The sequence below is a fragment of the Panthera onca genome, chromosome E1 (genome assembly GCF_046562875.1).
Source record: "Panthera onca isolate mPanOnc1 chromosome E1, mPanOnc1 haplotype 2, whole genome shotgun sequence".
Taxonomy (NCBI): Eukaryota; Metazoa; Chordata; class Mammalia; order Carnivora; family Felidae; genus Panthera; species Panthera onca.
In genome coordinates, this window is record NC_138352.1 from 51,109,050 (window position 1) to 51,128,598 (window position 19,549).

The 19,549-nt window shown below is 43.4% G+C and overlaps 1 protein-coding gene across 8 annotated transcripts in view; it reads right to left on the minus strand.

The window, feature by feature from the left end:
• LOC132687857 (uncharacterized) overlaps nucleotides 1-19,549 on the minus strand; it is a 139,047-nt gene that overhangs the window by 47,819 nt on the left and 71,679 nt on the right. The window contains exon 6 of one of the 8 annotated variants that reach the window (XM_078437331.2): nucleotides 13,584-13,952. The exons of the other annotated variants lie outside the window; for them this stretch is intronic. The gene's annotated coding sequence lies outside the window, so the exon portion shown is untranslated. Of the gene's footprint in view, nucleotides 1-13,583; nucleotides 13,953-19,549 lie in introns of those variants that run through there. 8 annotated transcript variants of the gene reach the window in all.

Consider the following 19,549-nt stretch of genomic DNA (forward strand, 5'->3'; position numbering starts at 1 on the left):
GAACAACACTCACCTTAACAACGAATAGATCAAAGGAAAAAAATAAAGACAAAAATATGAAAGTATCTTGGGACAAATGAAAATGGGAACATGACATACCAAAATTATGGGATGCAGCAAAAGCAGTTATAAGGGGTAAATTCATAGCGAGAATCATCTACATTAACAAAACAAGAAAAATCTCGAAGAACCTAACTCAATGTCACGGGGACTAAAAAAAGAATATACTGAGATAAAATTTAGCATAAGAAAGGAAATAATAAAGATTAGCAGTAATAAATGAAATAGAGAATAGGAAACAATAGAAAATATCGATAAAAGTGAGAGTTAATTCTTAGAAAAGACAAGCAAAAGGGACACATATTTAACTATAGTAACCAAGAACAAAAGAGGACCCAAATCAAAAAATTTTAAATGAAAGAGGTGACATTTCAAGTGATACTACAAAAATACAAAGGATTATAAGAAGCTACTATATGGGGCGCCTGGGTGGCTCAGTCGGTTGGGCGTCCGACTTCAGCTCAGGTCATGATCTCACAGTCCGTGAGTTCGAGCCCCGCGTCAGGCTCTGTGCTGACAGCTCAGAGCCTGGAGCCTGCTTCTGATGCTGTGTCTCCCTCTCTTTGGCCTTCCTCCACTCACACTCTGTCTCACTCTCTCTCTCGAAAATAAATAAACATTAAAAAAAAAAAAGAAGCTACTATAAACAACTATACACCAACAAACTGCACAACTTAGAAGAAAATGGGATAAGTCTTAGAAACATAGTATCTACAAAGACTGAGTCAAGAAGAAATAGAAAACCTGCATAAATCATTTACTACTAAGAAGATTGAAATCAGGGATCCCTGGGTGGCTCAGTCGGTTGAACGTCTGACTTTGGCTCAGGTCATGATCTCATGGTTCGTAATTTCAAGCCCTGCATTGGGCTCACTGCTGTCAATGCAGAGCCCACTTCATATCCTCTGTCCCCCTTTCTCTCTGCCTCTCCCCGACTCGTGCACTCTCTCTCTCTCAAAACTAAATAAATAGAAGAAGAAGAAGAAGAAGAAGAAGAAGAAGAAGAAGAAAATTGAAATCAGTAACCAAAAAATCTCTAAACACAGAAAATCCCAGGGCCAGATGGTTTCACTGGTGAATTTTACCAAACACTTAAAGAATTAATAAAAAATAGAAATGGGGCGCCTGGGTGGCGCAGTCGGTTAAGCGTCCGACTTCAGCCAGGTCACGATCTCACGGTCCGTGAGTTCGAGCCCCGCGTCAGGCTCTGGGCTGATGGCCCAGAGCCTGGAGCCTGTTTCCGATTCTGTGTCTCCCTCTCTCTCTGTCCCTCCCCCGTTCATGCTCTGTCTCTCTCTGTCCCAAAAAATAAAATAAACGTTGAAAAAAAAATTAAAAAAAAAATAGAAATAAATAAAGATCCAGTGTATAATCCAGAGAAGTACTTCTTAACACCTCTTAAAATCCTCTTTCTCCTGGTCATTCTTCACATTGACCCTGTCTTTGTTTCCATGGCTTGGCATCAAGGGGCCATGAAGAAAGAAACTCCGCAAGACTAAGATTCCCCACTCCAGAATTAGTCCAAGCAGCACCTTGCTCACTAATTCCAACCTATTCCTCCACATTTTCATCTCCTGTCATTTTCTGACCTCCCATTTGATTCTAAATCTTGGGCCCACATTTGGTGACCTTTCATTAACTACACACCTAAGGTCTTGCTGGATCTCTGCACTGTTTGGGGGCGCAATGTTGGTTCCTTGTTATGTAATTCCATTCAGGAGCCAAGTAGTATGCCTACTTCCTGTCCATCTTCACCTTGGGAGAGAAAAATTATACATGGTCCACTGCTCAGGGGTTAAAATCTAATGCACTTCTTGCCTCTCCCCATCTGGTGTCCATCCATGGGGTTGGGCTGTGCTGTCTACAAGGGGAAATACACAAGTATCAAATGAGCTCAATGTATGCCAAACAGGGGGCTTACTCCTAGAGATAATTCCCATGAAACCTGCACAGAAAGGGGAAGAAATCTTAAAAAGACACCAGGGAACAAAGCCAGGGTAGACACAGGACACTACAAGGTGAAGATTTTAGATAAAAGAAAAGCCTGACAATAGAAAAGGTAGATAACATGAAGGGCACAAACTAAAGAAAGGTGCACCTGTAGCAGTTTTATGTTTTATTCTATGATGTTGAACATCTATAAGCATTTTCTAGGTCCAAATTAACACTTGGAAGAATATTGGATCAATACTATCCTTGCTTGGACTCAAACATTTCCACTAAAAGACTGGCCCTCTGCATTCACCTTTTCTAAAGCTGTTCTGCCTATCACATGTCAGCATGATACAAGTGGTGCCAGCTTATAACGAGGAGAAATGTAATATTTTCTCTGCTGTTCAGCCACTGGGATGTTACCCCAGTTCCCTCTCATTCTTCCAAGGATCTTTGGTCAAATTCTCTTCGAGAGGCAGTAAACAAAATTCTGTTTTCAGGATAGTTGGCTCTGTGAAATTCAGTCACCTCCTGTGGTGGAAAGAACAGAGCAACTAAGATGGAATTGCTTTATGGGCTTTTGGGTTTGCTTCGGTTTTATTTCTCACCTCTTTGCTCAAGTAAGAAGCAATCTTCAGAAATTAAATGTAACATGAAAATAAAAATATAAAAACCTCCTCCTTTGGTGCAAATAGAAACCAAAGCATGGCACAACACCTTCTACCTGCCCATGGTCGCTAAGGAATTGCAGGTGTGAAAATCATGCGAGATGCTAACATCTCTGTGTAGGATGGATTAAATATATATGCGGGAAATAATAGAACGCTACAGCATAGAGATCAGACAACCTCTTGACTGGGTAGTCAAAATTAACATCATCAATGAGGGGCAGACAGACACTGGGTGCCTCCAGATGTGATACCTAGAGACAGACACAGCGTCCATCCAGGATGCACAATTCTAGCCATGAAGAAACATCAGATGGACCCTCAAATGAGAAACTCTCTATTAGCCACAGAAACAGGAGTATACCTTCAAAAATGCCACAAGTGACCAAAAAAGTAAAACCGCTGCAAACTCTTCCAGATTCAAGGAGACAGATATGACAAATAAATGAAATACTTGATCCTACGTTTGTTCCTGTGCTGGAGGAAAAAAGCGATGCTCTACAGGACATTACTGAGTCAATTGACAAAAATGGAATATTGGAGGAAAGGCTTGTACTGATGTTAAATTACTAAAGGTGACATATAAGAGACTATTTCTATTCTAAGGAGATAAGGCATTTAAGGGTAAAAAGGCATGATGTACGCAACCTAGTATCAAATGACTCAGAAAAAATTATGCGTGTGCATGCTTGCGTGTGTGTGAGAAATAGAGAGAGAGAGAGAAAATGAGAATGCCCAGGTTATAAAACAAATGAGGTAAGATGTTAACAATAGGCAATCCAGATAAAAGGATATATTGGTGGTCTTTGTATGAGTCTATTTTCTTGCAGCTTTTCTGTAAGTCTACTTCCAAATAAAATGAAGGGTATATTTTGGTTTGGGGCTTGTTTTCCTGAGTTCCTATGGAGTCTTGTTACTTGATTTACCCTGAATTTCACAAGCAAGAGCCTTGGAGATGTTCTTCTTTTAAGATGAACCAAGGCAACAACAGCCCAGGAAATTCAGGCATTAGTGGAATTTAATAAACATTAGAGAAAACAGCAAGCACCATGCTCTCTTCTGCCTCCATTGTCAACCAAATGTCTTTATTAACCCAACCATTCAGGCACATGTATAAAACAGGATGTCACCCTGTCCTTGGAGACTTTTTTAATCGGCTCATTCCTCTATCCTTGCCTGGCAAAAGAGTCCAATGGCTGTCCCCCAAGTAACCTGAATATCCTGAATTTCCTCATTCCAGTATCACTTACAACATGCCCAGAGGCACCTGGGTGGCTCAGTCTGTTAAGAGTCCAACTCTTGATTTCAGCTCAGGTCATGATCTCATGGTTCATGAGTTCAACCCTAGTGTTGTGCTCTGCACTGACACAGTGGAGCCTGTTTCGAATTCTCTCTCTCTCCCTCTTTCTCTGCCCCGCCTCCGCTCAAGATAGATAGATAGATAGATAGATAGACAGATACATAGATACATAGATTTAAAAAAAAAAAAGGGTGCCCAATCATCCTGATCTGTCAGGAATTGAGGGATTTTCTGGAATGTGGACCAAGACAGTCCCCAGCAGTCACTCTCCATCATGATACAGCGTTCTGGCTCCAGATGAAAATCTAGTTTCATTCCTATTATCTACAGCAGCTCTTTTTCTTCTGCCCCTCACTGATGCAGATCTGGAACTCGGCCCCTTTTCTGTGGTGACACCTGCCATCTGCCCCAACGTGACAACAAGCCTCTAAAGTCATTTGAGGAAGTAATAAACATGTTTGAGGACCTGACACAGTGAGGAGCTTCTTATCACCAGGTTGTTCAGTTCCTTCTTGTCCCCAAAGATTCCCTGCATCTTAGTGTCTGCACCCCCTTCCCTCTTGGGGTCCTTCTGACACACAAACCCTCTCATTTTATTAGGCAAAGAGCTTACCTCTATGACCTGTACTTCTGCATGATCTAAAACATCTTCAGTGTCTCACTAAATAGGAGGTCAACTCCTGATTTTTCACTTTAGAGCCCAAACCCTGCACAGTGGCTTTGAATTCCCACGTTTACTTTCTCTCCACTGTTGCCTTCTCTCCATGATACCAAAAAATGTTCTGTATCATGAGGAAATAAAATCTCTTCTGCACAGTTTGAACTTTATGTGTACTTCATCCTATTCTAATGCTTTCGAACTGGCAGTTCATGGCTGGTGTATGTGTTAAGACTACAAACAGCATCTTACATATACATGTGCCTACATTTGCAAAGCTCTCTTCCACATGTCACCTCACTTGATCACTGAATCATCACCGACAAGACAGGACGGGTGTATGACACCCATTTAGCAAATTCAAAACGTGAAGCTCGGCAAATTGCTGTGACTCACTAGAAACAATAGAACTATGTCTTTGGACTCTAAGTCCAGGACTTCTGTCACCATTCTGCAGCCTCATGTTAATTCTTTATAAACAAAAATGTCCAATTAATAACAAAAAAAATTTGATTGTTCAGCCTTTTTACTTAAGGTGATAGAGCAGATCTGAGTAGATGAGAGGAGATTCCTTTTGACTTTGTTGAGAACTGCTGGTCTTGGCAGGTGTAGACAGGTGCTACCCTACAGGGGACTTTGCCTCCAGACCATGGGCGAATAAGGCCCTGGACAGCCAGTGATTATTCTCTGCTACCCTGGAAGAGTTCTAGAGACTTTGCAGGACAAGTTTTGTCTCCATTTCCAAGCGCTCTGACCTCCACCGGCCCATGTCCACCTCTGTCTCTAGATCTCCTGGGCTCTCCTCCCTGCATCGTCTTCCACTTTCTGTGCAACGTGATAGCTTGAGCAGTGTTGCCCTTCCATTTATCTCCTATCAAGCCACCCTAACTGATTCCTTTGCATGCTACTGTGTATCAATTACCCTTTATGGTTTGGTTTTTACAGCCATTTACCCACTTCCAATCCTTTCCTGTAACTGAGCCTCCTAGTTCCTTCCACCTGACACAGTCAAGATCCTATTTCACCTCTACTACTTAAACAGGGCTCCCTTACACTTCACCTTAATGATTTCTGTCTCAGCTTCTTTCTCCCTGGGCTTGCCTGGAAAACAAGATAAATCACTCTGGCATACCTCATCCCTATCTGAGTCCCTTTTTCGAGGATCAAGTTAGTTGGAACAATGACCCAATAGTGTAGCATTCTCAGGTCTGGGCTATATTTAGTAGAATCCCTCAGAGCCAGGAGTTACTGGGGACAGAGTTGAGTGTAAGCTAAGAGACAGATTTGGCTTAAGGATTTAAGCCAAAATGATGCAGTTGCTAGGTCTAAGGCAGGGCTTCTCAAGCCAATGCTGGTGACATATTGGGTTGGATAATTACCATTGTGGGGAATGTTCTGTGCCCTGCAGGGTGTTTATCAGCAACTCTGTGCTCTGCCCATTAGATGCCAGTAGCACTTCCCTCCAAGTTGCAACAACCAAAAATATCTCCAGGCATTGCCAGATGTCCCTGCGGGTGGAAGGGGAAAACAAAATCATCCCCCATTGAGAAGCCCTGGCCCAAGCTGTGAGCACAGGGTGGAAAAAGAGAGACAAAGCCATAAGGTTAGGGTCAGGTAGGTAAGGAACAGAGAAGAAAGCAAGTGACAATGCTGGGTCAAGTAAGAATTTTTATTGTCTTTAGGAGAGGGATGTCACACGTTCACATGGCCCAAGAGCTCGGTATGAATTAATATGGTTTAAGGGAACTGAATGTAAGTGACCTCCTATTTGTCTGATATGGTTCTCACCACTAGCCTAGGGTACCCTGTGATCAATCTGTAGTGCATAGCCATGCTGCTCAGGATGTGGGCTGCAGGGTGGGACAATGCTTAACGTGCTGCATTTCAGAGAAACCTGGTGTTCGTGGTTTAACTTAAGAGAGCTGATTGTTTTCACATAACAGGAAGTCCAGAAGAGGATGGTCCAGGGCTGGTGCAGCTAAGTGAAGGAAATCAACAAGGTCCTAGATCCTTCTAGCTTCTAGTTCCACTGCGTTTGATATGTAGCGCCCTTGTGGTTATAACCTACTGAGCTCATCCCAATTTTACATTTTACTTTTCTTTCATAAAAATAAACAAGCAATTTAGTTGCTTTTTTTAATTTTTTTAACGTTTTTTCATTTTTTGAGAGACAGAGAGAGCCAGAGCATGAGCAGGGGAGGTGTAGAGAGAGAGGAATACACAGAATCAGAAGCAGGTTCCGGGCTCTGAGCTGTCAGCACAGAGCCCGACATGGGGCTCGAAATCACGAACTGTGAGACCACGACCTGAGCCTAAGTAGGCCGCTTAACCAACTAAGCCACCCAGGTGCCCTGAGTTGTTTTTTTAAATTAAGAGTACAGAGAATTATAAACAAGGAAGCTTAAAAATGATGCCACATCTCATCACTGTGGCTATTTGGTGACTATCATTTCTAGTAATGACCATGCATATATATGGATGAAAGGATAGATGGACAGACAGACAGAATAGATAAATAGGCACATAGATAAACAAGATGAGGCTGTGTTATGCATGTTATTTTTAGTTAAAACAAACTTTTTTAAAAAAGGAATAAAGAGAGATTATACAAACTGGGTTCATGCAGGCTTAAAATGTTTATATGCTGCCTTCCCTCTATGGCCTTTATATGTGAAAGAAATCTTGGCTGAGTATGAAATTTGAGGGTCCCCATGCTTTCCTTGTAGATCTCAGTAGACACTTCCCTGGCATTGGTGTAGCTGTAGAGAATTCTAAACCTCAGGGCTCCAGTCAGATGATTAGAGAAGAGTCTGTCGGGGTGCCTGTTGTTGAGCTCCCGGCTCTTGATTTCAGCTCAGGTCGTGATCCCAGGGTCGTGCAATCGAGCCCTGCATCAAGGTCTTGTGGTGAGTGTGGAGCCTGCTTAAGATTCTGTCTCTCTCTCTCTCTCTCTCTGCCCCTCTTCCCCCACTTCCCTTTCTCAAAATAAATGTTAAAAAAGTGTCTGTCAATTTGTTTCCTACTTGAGCTCTGAGGGAAAGCATTAGACTGTAGCATCTCCTCTCATTTTGGTCCAGATTGCTCCATTTAAGGCATGCGTGCTTGATATTCATAATTCGGGGCTGCAGCCATGGCTCCATTTCACCAAAGGTGGAAATTTACAATTTTTGTTTAATTTTTGTTGTTTTTCCAAACGTGGGGGGAAAAGGAACTGGGATAAAAAATGACTTTACGTCATCAACTTAATCACAAATTTCCCTTGTTTTTTAATTTTGGTAACTTAAGAAACAATGAATAGGAAAAAGAACGCACTGAAACGAAATCGCTATTCTTCGTGTACCACAAGTCCATACACTTTTCTCTGCATCTACGATGTTATCCCTCTGTGACAAATCTATCATGCTTGCCCGTCCAGGCCACTGTAATCATTTCTCTCTCTCTCTTTTTTTTTTAATGTTTTATTTATTTATTTTTGAGAGAAAGAGTAGGGGAGGAGGGGCAGAGAGAGAAGAAGACACAGGACCTGAAGTGGGCTCTGTGGGGCTCAAACTCACAAAGCATGAGATCATGGCCTGAGCGAAAGTCAGATGCTTAACTGACTGAACCACCCAGGTGTCCCATCAACTGCAATAGTTTCTTAACTGCCCTACCTCTTTCCATTGCTGCCTCTCTTTGCTCTGTCCTCAACACAATAGCCATGCTGATCTTCCCACATGTAAATCACATCACGTTATTCAGTCCCTAATGAAACCTTGGTTCATTGGTTCAAGCCCACCTTTGGGCTCTGCACTGACAGCTCAGAGCCTGGAACCTGCTTGGGATTCATGTCTCCCTTTGTCTCTGCCTCTCCTTTGCTTGTGCTCTCTCTCTCTCAAAAATAAATAAATAGAGGTGCCTGGGTAGCTCAGTTGGTTAAGCGCCGGACTTTGGCTCAGGTCGTGATCTCACGGTCGGTAGGCTCAAGCTCTGCATCTGGCTCTGTAAAAAATAAGTAAATAAATAAACAAACAAACTTAAAAAAAAAAATAAAAAGACAGGGGTGCCTGGGTGGCTCGGTCGATTAAGCGTCTGACTTTGGCTCAGGTCATGATCTTGTGGTTAGTAAGTTCGAGCCCCACATCAGGCTCTGTGCTGACAGCTCAGAGCATGGAGCCTGCTTCAGATTCTGTGTCTCCCTCTCTCTCTGCCCCTCCCCTGCCTCTCTCTCTCTCTCAAAAATAAATAAACATTTTATATATATATATATATATATATAGATAGATAGATAGATATAGATATAGATATAGATATAGATATAGATATAGATATATATAACCTTCCAGGGTTTTTTTTTTTACTTGTTATTATTTATAATACCCAAAAACTAGAAACAGGCCTAAATCCATCAACTGGTGAATGTATTTCAAAAAAAAAAACAAAAAACTTGGGCTATTCATAAAATGAGCTACTCGGTCAAAAAAAAATGTGGAGGGGTAAGTAATGACGTACTGATACAGGTTGCAGCATGGATGAATCTCAAAAGCTCATGAAAGGAAACCAAACACAAACACTACATATTATATGATTCCCTTTACATGAAAGATCCGGTAAAAGCAAATCTATAGAGACAGAAAGTAGATGAGTAGTTGCCAAGTGCTGGGGACAGGAAGCTGCAAAGGAGCAGGAGGGATCTCTTTGGGATAATGAAAACCTTCTAAAACGGAATAGTGCTGATGGCCGCATACCTCTGCAAATTTACTACAAAGCATTTAATTATACACTGAAGGTGAATTTTATAGTATGTAAATTATACCTGAGTAAAACTGTTTTTTACAAAGAAGGGGCCTCCAAGGGTATCCATAGTACTTAGCCTTCCCCTGACTTACAAAGCCCTACATGATGTGACCCTACCCACATTTCTGTTCTCACTTTCCACTCTTCCCCTATTCACCACACCCCAAGCACCAGTGCCCTGCTTTCTGTCCTTTGAACATACCATTGTTGATCTCATCTTAAGGTTTGAACTCCCCTGCCCTCCACATAGCCGAACCCTCCTTGACCTTCAGACACTGGCTTCTTAGAAGGGCCTTCCCTGGCTACCCAATTAAAAAGAGCCACCTACTACACCACCACCCTGTTTTCATTCTCTGCATTGCCTCATTTCTACCTGATATTTTTCTTGTGGTTTAATATTTGTCATCTTCCACCAGAATGCCCACGTGAACTGGAAACTTCTCAACAGGGTATCCTTCATCCCAGCATAGTCTTTGACTTATAGACAGTATCAATAGATATTCATTGAATGAATAAAGGATTGAATGAATGAATAATTGAGATGGTCAGAAAGCCATGCAGATAAAAATGCTGAGATAATCCCATTCTCTCCAAGGAAGAAAACAGAAGCTTCAAGTGCTTGCCTCGAGCTATAGAGAGGATGCATCACAAAAACACAAGATAACTTCCCTTTGACCTGGATAATACTACTAAACAAGACCATCAGCTCTCACTACCAAAGAAAATGGACTCCAGTCAAACCTAAAAGCACAGAAGAGCCTCCGAAATTATTGTTATTTGGGAGAATGTGGATTGCTTTGCTAAAGGCGCATTGAGTGTCAAGGAACAAACCCATTTCAAGTGGCCCCTGCAAAGAGGAGTTTATTCAAAATGTACAAACAACAGGCAACTAGAAACGTAAGGCTTCACAGAGGCGGGAACCACAGCCATTCTCTCCATGTCTCGGGAGCTCTGTGGTTGCATCTTCATTTATTTGGCTTACTAGCAATTTAGCTTCTGGTCATTTTTCCAACTCCTTCATCAAGACCTTGGCCCTGAGCAAGTGTGACAAAGGGGAGGTAAGAGTTAAAGAGACAGGTCCTGAGGACCAGAGGAGCACTTGATTGGGGTGCCCTGAAAGAATGAGTAGGGTGATGGAGGCTATGGACAGATTAGAGTGGAAAGAATGGATAAAGGGAGAAAGAATGTATAGTTGGAAGATACAACGAAGCTGGATGTGGACAATTGCAGGTTACTGGTTGGGTCACCAGATCTAGAGGGGGTAAGAGTCCCACATACATATGAGTGCTTCTATAAGGACCAGCACTCTGTTTGGCACAGCATCACTGTACCGAGTTAGAACAGTGAAATTCCTGACCTCAATGGCCTCACAGCCAAGCTTGTCAGAATCTTGAACCTAATTTGTGCCTATCCCTGGGATTTGGAGGAACCCAGAGAAGTTAACTGAACTGGATTGTAAAAATTTCCTGAGAAAGAATTCATCCTACAGAAATAGAGCCAGGGAAAAAAGCCAGGACTAGTAAGGGATCTTTGGATTATTGAAAAAGGGCGATAATTTAAAAGTCAGCATAATCTCTTTGAAAATACAACTCAGGTCCTCACACACTCCCTGCTCAAATGACATCCAAGTCTTATAGGGTGTTTGTTTCTTTTTATTTTTCTCAAAAGTTTATTGATTTATTTTAAGAAAGATAAAGAGAGTGAGAGAGACAGCACAAGCTGGGAAAGGGCAGAGAGAGAGGCAGAGAGAGAAAATCCCAAGCTGACTCTGTGCCATCAGTGCAGAGCCTGATGCAGGGCTTGAACTCATGAGCCTTGAGATCGTGACCTAAGCCAAAATCAAGAGTCAGATGCTTAACCGACTGAGTCACCCGGGCACCCCACTTCTTTTTTTTTTTTAAAACAATGACCATGTATTTCTATTATAGTAATAGTAATAGTAATAATAATAACAACAACAATAATAATAAAGTTCTCTTAAAAAAAGAGAGTTTATGCATATGTGGAATTTAAGAAACAAAACAGATGAACATATGAAAAATGGGAAGCCAGGGGTGAGCGGGGCGAGAAGAGGAGAGAGGCAAACAAACCACAGAGACTCTTAAGGATAGAGAACAAACTGAGGGTTGACAGAGGGAGGTGGGTGGGGGATGGGCTAGATGGGGGATGGGCATTAAGGAGGGCACTTGTTGTGATGAGCACTGGGTGTTGTATGTAAGTGATGAATCACTGAATTCTACTCCTGAAACTAATATTGCACTGTTTGTTAACTAACTGAAATTTACATAAGGAAGAGAGGAAGGGAGAGAGGGAGGAAGGGAGGAAGAAAAGGAGGGAGGGAGGGAGGAAGAGAGGGAGGAAGAGAGGGAGGGAGGAAGGAAGGAAGGAAGGAAGGAAAGAAGGAAGGAAAAAAGGAAGGAAAGAAGAGAGGAAGGGAAAGGGATGAAGGGAGAGGGAGGGAGGGAGGGAGAGAGGGAGGGAGGGAGTTTATGTTGTTAGTAATCTACAAAGGTTGAAGGAGGTATCCTTTGTGAAGTTTTCCTGGGACCCAGAACCTCTCCTCTTGTCCACTGTTACTGTCTTGTGCTCTCTTCAGAGGCACCACATTCAAGCCTGGAAACAGATGTTTTCATTCCACTCTCCACATTCTGCTTCCTGAGCGACATCCTCCACACTGGTGACAGCAGATGGCTGCTCCCATCACGATGGCAGCATTGCCGTCTGTCTGTCTTCTGCAGCAATTTGTGAGCCTTGGAAGCTGGTGTTTTCAGTGCATGTGCTTGTTTTATGGCAAATCACCACCCACACGAGGCAAAACACCAAGATGGCACCATTAAGGACACAAGCCCAAAGCAGAATGGCTCACTTAATAATCACATACAAGTCACCTTAGTGTGAGCCTCATGTGGCAGCTACAAGTGACTGAGAGGGAGTGACATTTGGTCCAGGCTGGGATTACCTCTAGAAACAGATTGGGGTTCAGAGCCAAAAAGCAATGTGGCAGGCACTTGGGGAAGTCTAGAATCCAGGATAAGGTATAGAGAAGTGATACTAATTCAGGATAGGATCCAGGGGCCAGTGGTCAGGACAGAGGAAGGTCCCAAAATTGGAAGAATGATCTAGAGCAGGGATTGGCAAACTTTTTCTGTAAAGAGCCAGATGGTATATATTTGTGGGCTTTGCGGGCTGCATGGTCATTATAGCCACCATCGAAATCTGTGGTTGTAAAACAAAAGCAGCCATACACAGTATAAATGAATATGTGTGTCTGTGTCCCAGTAAAACTTTATTTAGGAACACTGAAACTTGAATATAGTCTTCTTTTCATTTTTTTTTTTTTCAGCCACTTAAAAATGTAAAACCTGGGGCACCTGAGTGGCTCAGTGAGTTGAACATCTGACTCTTGATTTCAGCTCAGGTCATGATCTCATGGTTCATGGGATTCTCACTCTCCTCTCTCTCTGCCCCTTCCCCCACTTACACACTCTCTCTCTCTCTCTCTCAAAATAAGTAAATAAACATTAAATAAATAAATAAATAAATAAAATGTAAAATCCACTGTTGTCTTATAGACCACATCAAAGCAGGCAGAGAACCAGATTTGACACACGAGCAGTTTAGCACCCTCCACCAGAAATATAATTTAAATATAAATATAATCCATAAGCAGGAGACACACACATAATTTAAAATTTTCTAGCAGCCAGGAGTGCCTGGGTGGCTCAATTGGTTGAGTATCCGACTTCAGCTCAGGTCATGATCTCACAGTTCATGAGTTCGAGCCCCGCATCAGGCTCTGTGCTGACAGCTCAGAACCTGGAACCTGCTTCAGATTCTGTGTCTCCCTCCCCTGTTCATGCTCTGTCTCTCTCTCAAAAAATAAATAAACATTTAAAAAAAATTTTTTTTCTAGCAGCCAGATTTTAAAACATAAAATAAATAAATAAAACAGGTGTTTAAGGATTTATCTTAAACTCTTTAAACCCCAGTTTTCTTAACTGTAAAATCAGGCTAATAACAGTAACTTATGGGACTTGGGGGAAGATTTAATCACTCAAGCCATGTGATGTGCTTGGAACAGCGCCTAGCACATCATGAGTCCCCAGTAAACTTAGCTTTATTGGCACCATTTCAGACAAAGGAAACAGGCAAAGTTAATTTTATATATTTTATTTAATTCAGTACATTCAAAGTATCATTTCAATAGGTAATCAATATCAGCACATAATTTATCAGATATTTCACATCTGGGGGAAAAAAGGGTCTTTTACATTTGGTTTTTCAAACTAAATCTTTGGGATTCAGTGTGTATCTTATGCTTATGTCACATTTCCAGTGCTCAAGAGCCGCGTGCAGCTAGTGGCTATATATAAGACAGCACAGATCTCGAGCAAAGATGAGTCCAGGTGTCAAAGATCAGAGTCAGGCTTCAGAGCAGATCCAGGGAGACCAGGAAGAGGCAGGCTGCGTCACACAGAAAGGCCAGGTCCAAGGTGAGGGACGCAGGCAAGTTATAGGCATCTGGGAAAGTGCCAGAGCAGACCACAATCCAGGAGAACATCTGGGTGGCAGAGAGAAATTTCGGTACAACCCCTTATTTAGGACCTTCTGGGCCAGGCATCATAGGAAGAAGTGCTTCACGCTCACTCTCTCATTTAATCATGAAGACAGCCCTGTGAGGCCAGTGCTCTCACCCTCACGTTGGAAATGAGACTCAGGGGGAAAAAAATGAGCTATTTTGCTCAAAATCATACCACTGGTGAGTGGTAGAGGTGGGATTTGAACCTCTGCCTGTCTGGCTGTCACATCTCCTCAGCCTCTTCATTACACTATGTCCTGCACAGTGAAGGCAGGGACGGTGCGTAAATACATGATCAGAATTCAGGGAAAGACGCTGAGCCGTGATGTCTCTTGAATCCACTCACTCCCCTCGGTCCTCACTGCTTGGCTCCAGCTCATTCTCTCCTCACCTCCCACCTGAACTAGAGCAACAGCCTCAACCCTGCTCTCCCTGCCCACCCCCCACCCCACTCCTGTCTCCTTGGCTTCAGTTTGTCCAGTGTTCAACTGACAAAAATAATTTGCTTAAAGCCCAACTCTGGATGCATTCCTTTCTGGCTTAAAACCCTCCCCTGGCTCCTCTCACCTGCAGAATAAAACCCCAAGTTCAGGAAACATGGGTCCTAGACTACCTATCTTACCCAACCAGCTCACTGACTTCCAAGCATGGCATTGCAGACCCTCCACATTCCATCCTACCAAGCTGCCTTCGTGGTCCTTGATCTCCCTTTACAGATTTCAGGCAGATGTTCTAGCATCCAGTCAACCACCCATGCATTCCTGACACTGACTTTTCTCTGAACACGATGTCTGATTTTCTTTTTTAACGTTTAGTCATTTTTGAGAGACAGTGTGAGCAGGGGGAAGGGCAGAGAGAGGAGGACAGAGGATCTGAAGCAGGCTTTGCACTGACAGCAGCAAGCCCAATGCAGGGCTCAAAACCACAAACCAGGAGACCATGACCTGAGCCGAAGTCGGACGCTCAACCAGCTGAGCCACCCAGGTGGCTACGATTTTTATAGCAGTGTCCCACATCACACTATCCCTTCAACTTGAAATGCCCTTTCCTTTTACTTGTCCCTCTCACCACTGCACGGACCCTAATGACCTCAAGCACATTTCTCCATGAAACTTGGGGCCCCTTGTCCCCTTTCTGGACTTTTCCAGCATCACGTTCCTGTCACTCTTAGAGTTCTTATCACTTCCTACCTTGTTTTGTGACATATAGATGTGTCTATCATCTCCCTTTCTACACTGTGAGCCTCTCAAAGAAAGGTTCTGTATCCTCTTTCCCAGAGCATATGCCATAATGTTTCATGCTGACAGATGAGGCACTCAGGAAGCTTGTTTAATTAAAAGAATAAATCAATGTTGGTTGAATTAAATTGATCTATCATGATGCTTAAGACTTTGCCATTCGAATAATTCCTTAAGAATGTCCAGGAAATTCTAACTGAAACAGTGCACTGTATTAAACCTTAAAGATATAAAATTAAGTGATATTCAGCAAGATCTTAGAGAACCACCATTAACCAGAAGAGGGAACCATACAATTCATTGCATTTTCTTTTTGGCTTTGGCTGCTAGAAAATTCAATTGAAAATGTTGTTCTCAAAGATAAAAATATCCTTAATCTAGGCTTCTAGCACAGCTCCAACCCCGTCTTCCACTTTGTGGTTCAGTCTTGTATAGACCAATTTTAACTACTGTTTACTGAAAGCTGCCTGAAGTGCTTTTGAAAGTGTATGCAGAAGAGAGTGGCTATAAATCATAAATCAATGCTATTGGTAGGAATTGCTTATGAGCTTAGCCATGAGGCACAAGCATGAGGCGTTCTGGGCACTTGGCCCTATGGATGTATGGGCAAAGGGAGGGGCCAAGATGAAAAGCGTCTTGAACTGAAAGTGGCTCAGCAGTAGGGCTGGCTGCTGAAGGGGAAGCCATCAGTCCAAAGCCATGATCCAGCAGAACCCCGTGGCCTCAGGCTTGGCTGGGTTGTAGCTGCAATGCAAGGGAGCCAAACCCAGAGTGTGGATGAAGCAGCAGGAGGAACGAGACAACAGCAATACACAGAGCCCAGCAATGAGTCTCGTAGGAACAGAACCCATCTAATGGTGAGAAATTACTGGGATGAGGACCCGACTTCCAGGGGAAGTGTTGGCAAGACCTGGAAGGGGATCAAAGCCCGTGTTTCAAAACTGGAATTCAGAACCAGACTCTAGCCCCAGAGTATAACAATAGACCTGATCAGGAGACCAATGCAGAAATAGCTAAGAAGAATGAGCAATGATGCTAAGCTTAGGGGAAGGCCGTGCCTCTGAATACCACAGGCTCCAGCTCCTCGGCATATCCTGCCTGATTGTCAGTGGGCTCAGAGCCACCTACCTGCCAACAAAGTCTTAAATGGATGGCTCTTACCTATTAGCCTAAAGATTGAAGCTTTCACTCCCTTACAGGAAATGTAATAAGATACATAATTTCCATTCTGAGACAACGCAAGATAGGATGGGTCAGCTTTGATGAGGGGCAGTGGGCAGGAAAGCTCCACAGAAGAAGCCAAAAGCCAGAGAAGGTGCCTGAATAGGCAGAAAACAACATGGAGTATAGAACCTGTTAGCAAGAAGGCAGAGGCCTGCCAAGCTGGTGACTTCACCATTTATTGGATCAAGAGCCAGCTCTGATAACAGTAAGAAAAACACATAAGAGGGGAAAGGGAGCAGCACTTCCTCCCCACCCCACCCCCCACTATGACCAATGCACTTTCCCTTCTCTACTTTTCTCCTCATTCTACAGGTGGGAAAATGTTAGCTGAGAGTGATATGTGCCCAAGTCATCCCGCTATTACATGGCAGGGTTAGGATTCAAATCCAAGTCCCTCTGATCTCGGGCTGGTTCTCCTCACGCACACAGGACTTTTATCCAATGAGAGGTGAAGAAAAATAAATGAAACTATTGGTGCTCAATAAAGACCACCCTGGGCCCTGGGCTGCGGTAAGGTCAACCCTTTTCCACTCTGGGACTGGAGGTCTGATTGGCTTCTGAGAGAAAACACATGTCCCTGAGGAAGCCAGAGAGAAATTCCAGTCCCCACAGGCGCCCTCCGCGGCTTCAGCTCATGGAGCACATTAGGTTTGCCAGTTCTTCAGGCAGAGGGCTCTGCTGCAGGACTGAAAGGTCAAGAGTGCTGTTCCTCGTCACCTGATGGCAGGGCCAGGCTGGCAGCCAAAGGGCTTCAATCTGGACAGTTACACCACTGAGAACACAGATCCTTCAGGCCCACCCTGCCTGGCTTGACATTTCCTCTTCAATTGCTAACCCTTGCTTTCTACCTCTCTTTCAGGAGCTGACTCATCGTTTCAAGCTATGTAGCTGGCATTTTCACACATGCTGAGAGCATTGGGAAAAGCTTGGGCATAAAGCCTTTAACATGCATTTAACATACATTTATTGCTTGATGTCTTTCTGTTCACAAGCAACTGTGCAGGCATGATAGTGGACCCAGAGTCCTCCAACCACAGCAAAGGCAGAAATGTATATCATTATGATGCCAAACTTGCTTAAGAAATCTCCAAAAGCTATAGTGAAGGTGAGGGGGAGAGCAATCCAGTAGAGCCTTAAACCCTCACCTTGTACAATCTATGGGATCCTTTCATCCAGCAGGTTCTAGGAAGATAGCATCCCCTCCTGGCCACTAAAATCTTCTGCCTTGTGCTAAGGGTGCCCCTCTCTGTTGTGCTGAAAGGTATTATAATCAACTGCTGCTAATACTTCAGGAAATCCTTTGAATGCCTCATTTGTTGACCCATCACTTCTGTATTACCATGGAGATGGGGGAGGGAAAGCCCTCTCTCTGCCAACATTAAGACAATTTCACTCTATTTCCAAGAAACAGGCCTCATTGTGTCTGTTCTTCACTAAGAAACCCAAGACAAGTTTCCATCTGAAGCTGGGTTGCGAGATAGTTGAGCATCACTGTCTGCCGTGCCCAAAGCCTCTCTCCTTGTTAGTAATCTGTGTCTCAAGACAAGACAAGAGGAGACTTACCTTCAAGGGGAACTTCTAACCTATGCCAGAAACTTCCCGCAGTGATGGGTACCATGGGTTGACCCCCTCTCTTTATTGGTGAGACCAACAAAGATTCAACCATCAGTTTTGGCTTCCCAAGATTCAACCATCAGTTTCGAAGTGCCCTTCTCTAATATCCCTGAGGTCTCTAAAGTCCCCAGATAGACAGGATGCCTGGCAACATGCTCCATGGAGCCAAAGTCCCCACAGGAGCAGACAGATTAGGCTCCTCTCTCAAAATCACACGGCACTGGTAGAGTTAGACACACACACACACATATATATAGTTATTTATTAAGGATGACACAAAGTCCAGGAACACTGGACCCCAGAAGCTGTGAGAGGCGATTTCTGAGTCAAATCTAGGAATGAGGCAATATTGAAGTCAGAAGCCAGGGAGACCGGCAGCAAGTTGTTATGGGATGCCTTCCATAAATGGTTCACAAGTCTGGCTGTGAATGGGGAGAAGGTGCAGGGAGCACAGTTTTACATGCTACAGACTGTGTAACCCGAGCAGGCCCAACCAAGCAAAGGGCTAGAAGAGAGTTACTGTGGTCAGAGAGGGACAGGCCCGTGGGTCCCCCAAGGGCAATGAATTATGATGGTCAAGGTCTCATAGCTTCACACTGATCTGAACTGAGAGGTACTTCCTCTTCTTGCCCATGCTTACACTGGGCCTTCTTTCAAAGCTGCCCTGAGGAAAAAAAAAAAAAAAAAGCTGCCCTGAGAGAGGAGAGGGAGTGGGGCTGGGGCACTTGCAATGAATTGGCTGCCCCTGGAGTTCACCTTGATTGATGCTAATTGAATTCTAATTGAAACCATCCAGCCAGGCCCCAAGTGCACCTGAAAGAAACTTCAATATCCGGAAGCCACGCCCCAGAGGGTTTGCAAGCATCTCTCTCACCGCACAATTCTACCAAGTACATTATTTGCCTATTAAACCTTGATACATCTTTAAAGACTCCATGGACTGCCCTGCTACAGACAAAAGGATCACAGCCTCTATTTTGGGCTGCCCTACAAAGCTGGGTTTTGACCTGATAAGACTATTACAGTTCATTTAGCATCACTGCCATGCACCATGCTAATTAGAACTCAGGGACTCTTAAAATCACTGGATTATGGAGTGTTTCCTCCCAAGCCTTTCTGTGTTGTGGTCCAAATCCTTATGAAATTTGTATTCAATGAATACAGAGGGGGCAGGAAAAACATGGAGAGTCAAGGGGAATAGTTAGAGGTGAATAGGAATCTTATATTGCATCACAGGGTAAATAGGTTCTTCCAAGAGCCTTTGTACATTCATTCTACAAACATTTACTGAGCTCCTACTACGTGCAGGGTGTTAATTATTTCAAAACTTGGGGATACAGCCTCCCCAAAAGGCATATTTTAACAGAAGGAAGCAAACATCAAACAAGTGAAAATGAGTAAATGAAATACTTTCAGGTGCTAAGTGCAATCAAGAAAACAAAATGGAGTAATAAGGTAAAAAGTAAATTGGGAGAACAAAGGGTCAATTAGGGTTGATGGAAC